Genomic DNA, 5566 nt, shown 5'->3' with positions numbered 1-5566 from the left:
CATCTCTGCCAACTAAAATTCTCCTCACCCTTTAGGGAGCTTACATGGCCCCTCCTCAATGGAGCCTTCCAGCCAGCCATCATTCTCTCCTCTGAATACCCAAGGCCCTCACATCTTACCTCTTTTAAGGCCTTTACCATATTCCATCTTAGAAAACAGTCATTTGCATATTTACCTTCATCCCTCAACTAGTTTGTAAGCTTTTGAGGGAAAGAATGACATTTCTCTGATCTTTAAATCCTGCAGGGAGCTTGGCACATCACAAATAGCTCAGCTCTTTGTGGAACTGAATATATTAGGCGGAGTGGAAGGCTGCTGCCGGTTTTGTTCGTTTGACCCTGGCGTATTTACCCTTTGACTTCATCATCATGAAACCAAGAGAGCAGCTCCTGATGGTTCCTCACTCAGAACCAGGAATGAGACCCATGCAAGGCAGAGTGGCCCCAGCCTGGCCCCAGATTAGCCCCGGCATTCGGGACTGGGGGTGGGAGCACAGGTACAGAAGTTGGACTCTTTCACTGAAGCCTCACCATTGACCAGCTGTGTGCTTTGGGCAACTCACTTAACCTCTGTGTCTCAGGTTTCTTATCTGCAAAGCAAAGGCAACAGTAAAACCTGACCAGGGATACTGGGAGGATCATGTGAGATAAAGCATGTGAGATAAAGCCTAGATCCCGGTACCCAGGACACTCTCCATAAAGGTAGTCATCAACAGTGACATGACCAACAGAGCTGGCAGCCACAGAGGAAATCAGGACTGAAGACCCTGATGGGCTTTGATCTTTTCATTAAGTATTTTTTTATTTTTAATCATAGCACTCAACCTGGAGAGGGCGGGGTGGAGCAGGCACGGCTGGCAGGAGTGTGAAAGGACACAACTCCTCTGGAGAGTGCTTTCCCTGGAACCTTCATGGCGCCACGTCTGGGGAATCTCTAGCATGGAAACGCTCAAAAATGCATAAAAAGCTTACTCCCAAAATGTTAATCCCAGAATTATTCATAATAGCAGAACATTGGAATTGAGCAACTATTATATAAGATAGTATTTAAGAAAATTTGGCACAATGTCAAATAAAAGATATGTAGTTATGAAAATCGTATTTACAAAGATCTCTTAATGACTAGGGAAGTGTTTATAATGTGAGAAAAGTAGGCCACAACAAAATGTTACGTAAGTAAACATAATTATGTAAAAAGCCTGTGCATAAAGAACAGTGTACCATATCACAAAGTGTTAATATTGGGTTATCTCCAAGTGATGGGATAATGGACAGTTTTACTTTTCCTTTTTTGACAGTTTCTAAAATGAGAATGTACTGCTCTTCTAATCAGAAAGAAAAATCCTGTTGTTTTAAAGGACATTCGATAATGGGTAGGTTGTTCTTCCAGAAAGTATCCAATGTTATCTAGTGGTGACGCCCCATCGGTAGCGCCTGACATGTGCCTGTTGAGCACATCCCTGAGCTCCTTGGTTCCCTCGCTGGACCTCAGCCTTCTCCCCTGTGAGGTGGGGATGCTAATCTCCACCTGTCTGGAGGCAGGGGCCAAGTCAGATGCGATCTGGAAGGTTCTTCCAGCCCTGATGCCTTCTGGTCTCTGATGATCTCGCAGCAGCCTCTTTGGTAAGGCCCCTTTCCTCAGAGTGTGGACACATGTGATTAGGACGTGGCGTCTAGAGAGATGAGGAAGGCGGAGGCCATGTGCTTCTCCACTTCCTGGCACTAAGCAGGTGACAGTAGGGGACTAATTGAAGGGCCACAGCAGCCCTAAGCCGACCAGGCCAGCTGGAGCCAGCTCTCTGGGCAGCAGTTTCGGGAAGAGAAGGGACCAGGTTCTGTTCTTTCTGCTCACTCTGTGGCCCTGCCAGCTGTCCTTCACCACAGGGCCATTTGGTGCTGGCCCACAGGGCTTCTCAGAAGGAGGGCGCGTCTACAGCACTGTTCCTCTAAAACCTTTGAGGTGCAAAGGCCCCATGAGTAGAATTCCATGTCTGTATTCCTGGGCCCTCCCCTTCTCCCCTCGCTCATAGGAATCAGCGAAAGATCACATCTTCTGTTCCGAAAACTCAGTCTGGGGCCCAGGAGCTGGAATGGAAATTAGGAGTCCACATTGAACCTGGTGGGACAGACAGGCTGTCGCAGTACAGACACCCACAGGTGGCCTTCTACCTGCAGTTAGCACCACAGACACCTGAGGAACTGTCAGTCATGTGACGCTGCATGGGGTTAATCTTGAGGAATGTTCTTAGCAAGCTGCATGTCGGCCTGGGACAAGCCAGGAATCATAATGTGAGGGCACAGGCGTCCACCTGCACTGCCCAGATAAAGTCACCGAGACAAGCCAAGCAGGTGTGTGGGGTCCAATGGCCTGGGTCACATCCATGCCCCACCTCCTACGGGTCAGGTGACTGGGAAAATTGCTCAATCACGTTAAGTGTGGGTTTCCCATTTATAAGGTGAGAATCATAGTGGCGCTGACCATGCAGGGTTGCTGTGAGGATTAGATGAGATAATGCGTGGGGAGGGCGCACCCCAGTGCCCGGCAGGCAGCAAGGGCTCACGAAATGGCTATCTTCATTATGAAGCTCTTCTCTGGGCTCAGCACCCCTGTGGGCAGTGAGGGGGATACAGAGGTAAAGCCACATCCCTCCCCTGGTGCAGCAGGAAGATCCCCAGGATACTGCTAAACAGCTAAGCAATGGGTGATGAAATGCAAAAGCGACGGGGAGGCAGCAATGCTATTTATAATGGCGCTGCGCTGGAAGCCGCCCAGATGCCCGGCAAGCTTGTAATGACTAAGCAAACGCTGAGCCGTTGTGACATGACAGTCCACTGCAGAGCTGCTGGGAATGGCAGGCACACCGCTGAGGTCCCTACATGGACATGTGCCTCTGAAATAAACGTTTCCAGAAGGAAGTCACAAGATGGCGTGTGCACACAGTCTGCCATGATGGGTAAATAGATATGAAGCCACCCAGGGAGGTCAAAAAGGAACTGGTGGGATGGAAGTCGTTAACTATAATGTTCATTGGTTATTTTTTTCCCCAAGTTGCTTAAGAACCTGGTGTTTTAAAAAGATAATGATGCAACTAGGAAGGGTTAGAGGAGTTCAGAGAAGGGAGTGGGGTGTGGGGCAGAGGGCTGAGCAAGGGTTCGCAGAGAAGATGGTGTTTGAACAAATGTGGAAGCATTTGTGGGTTTGAATAAAGAAGCAGAGATGCCCCAATGGGACAACTTCGGTTCCCCTCCCCCACCAGTTGCTTTGGCCAAAGAAAATGAGTAAAATGCAATATGAGAAGTAGATATGGGAAATCACTGTGTGGCCTACTGTCTCTGTGGGGAACAGGCGAGTTGAGGGAAAGCTGTTTGTATATGGAGCATCAGGGCTTGTCTACACCGGCTGGTGGACTACCAGCTTCTCACCTGAGTCCTGCCCAGATACCTACATGTGATGGGGGTTGGGACCGGTATGGGTCAGGACCCTGATTGGCTGTATCTTAGGGAATAGAAAGGCCCATGCCAGGGCTCTCCCTCACCTAGAAAGTTCGCATCATGAAGACACACAGGAGCCTCCAAATAGGGTCCCAGAAGCACCAGAAAGAGAGTTTGGAACTAGCTGAGGAAATTCACCTGCATCTTGCCAGGTTGCTGACTGCACCTCATGCTGCTGCAAACCGTGACACGAATCTCCCGGGCGTTTCTGGGCACTCTCTCCCTGATTCAGTTTATGGGGTAAGTCAACTGGCTGTTGTTTGGGCCTGGCCAGCCTCCAGGCATCAGCTCTTGGGTCTAGCTTCTGTCCTCCTACCGTGAACCTGGAGGCATCATGAAAGGGCACAGAACAGACACTGGCAGCTGATAGATGTGGGTTTGAATCCTGCCTCTGCCACTTAACTGTGACCTTGAGCAAGTCTTCAAACCTCTGAGCCTCCAGTTACTCATCTCTAAAATGGGGGATGGTTAAGCCTCCCTTGCAGGTTTCAGGAGTAGCAATAACGTGTGTAACTGTTGGCACAGATTCGAAGCTCATTGAGTGGTGAGCGCCGCCCTGCTCTCCTGCTGAAAACATGCCTGTGATGGAAGAGTTCCCACTTTTCTGAGATGACCATACACCAGTGACACAACCTGGAGGCGAGTCCTCAGGTGCCTGGATTTGGAGCTTCCTGACCCAGCGTGGGTCAGAGAGGTTGGCGCATCAGAGATGGGCTCCCTCTGCCGGCAGCTAAGGGTGGCGCTCAGGGCAGGTAAGGGGGACAGGAGGAAGTTGCAGGTAAAGTTTAGTTGCAAGTGGCTTCTAGAATTCCCACCGGAGCCCCTCCCGAGTGGACTAACTGCTTAGTGCATAGTAAGAAACAGACATATTTGATCTTTGCCCCTGGTTCCTGACACAGAGCTCCCACATCCCTTGGAATTTCCTGGGTGAAAGGAGCATCTTTTGTTCCAACGAGGCGACTCATGGTGGGCCCCTAGACAGCTTCAGGATGGGGCAGAGACCAAACTTGATCAGAAGCCTGGAACTTTCAGCCCCATCCCCCAACCTCTGGGGAGGGGAGAGGGCCTGGAGACTGAGTTAATAATCCATCATGTCTATGTGATGAAGCCTCCATAAAAACCCTAATAGCACGGGGTTCCGGGAGCTTCTAGGTTGGTGAACACACACATCCACATGCTGGGAGGGTGGCACACCCCTACCGCACAGGACAGAAGCTCCTGCACTTGGGACCCCCCAGACCTCACCTATGTATCTCTTCATCCGGCTGTTCATCTGTATCCTTTACGACAAACTGATAAATGTAAATTAAAGTGTGTTCCTGAGTCCTGTGAGGTGTTCCAGCAAATTATCACGGGATCTCTGACTTATGGCCCACTGGTCAGAAATGCAGGCAGCCTAGGACTTGTGAAATGGCCTCTGAAATGAGCACAGTGCTGGGAGAATGAGCCCGTAACCTATGGTGTCTGGCCTAACTCTGGGTGGTGTCAGAACTGAATTGAATTGTTGACACCCAGTTGTGTCAGGAGAATCAGAGAATTGGTGGTCGGCACTGGAAAACACCCCACCATTGAAACCTTCAAAGTGACCAGGAGCCTCCCAGGAAGCAAGGGAGGCATGGAAGGACAGCCCCCCCAGGAAGGGAGGGAGGCACGGGAGGACAGCCCCCCAGGAAGGGAGGGAGGCACGGGAGGACAGCCCCCCCAGGAAGGGAGGGAGGCACGGGAGGACAGCCCCCCAGGAAGGGAGGGAGGCACGGGAGGACAGCGCCCCAGGAAGGGAGGGAGGCACGGGAGGACAGCCCCCCAGGAAGGGAGGGAGGCATGGGAGGACAGCCCCCCAGGAAGGGAGGGAGGCACGGGAGGACAGCGCCCCAGGAAGCGAGAGAGGCATGGGAGGACAGTTCCCCAGGAAGGGAGGGAGGCACAGGAGGACAGCCCCCCAGGAAGGGAGGGAGGCACGGGAGGACAATCTCATTGATGAACGGCCCCAGGCAGGGGCCTGAAGACATATACAGGCCTCCCTCTGGCATCAGAAGAGCCCAGACCTGTTTTTCCCTTCGAGCCAGGGTCACTGG

At 51.6% G+C, this 5566-nt stretch overlaps 1 long non-coding RNA gene across 1 annotated transcript; it reads left to right on the top strand.

Moving 5' to 3' along the window:
* The first annotated feature begins 2821 nt into the window (after positions 1–2821).
* Positions 2822–4764, top strand: LOC123282033 (uncharacterized). The gene is made up of 3 exons (XR_011499325.1): positions 2822–2953; positions 3644–3731; positions 4017–4764. It is a non-coding gene; the product is annotated as an uncharacterized lncRNA (long non-coding RNA).
* Positions 4765–5566: the final 802 nt, after the last annotated feature.

Source organism: Equus asinus, chromosome 29 (assembly GCF_041296235.1).
Source record: "Equus asinus isolate D_3611 breed Donkey chromosome 29, EquAss-T2T_v2, whole genome shotgun sequence".
NCBI lineage: Eukaryota > Metazoa > Chordata > Mammalia > Perissodactyla > Equidae > Equus > Equus asinus.
The sequence above is the reverse complement of the archived record's forward strand: the minus strand, read 5'-3'. Positions and strand labels throughout refer to the sequence as shown.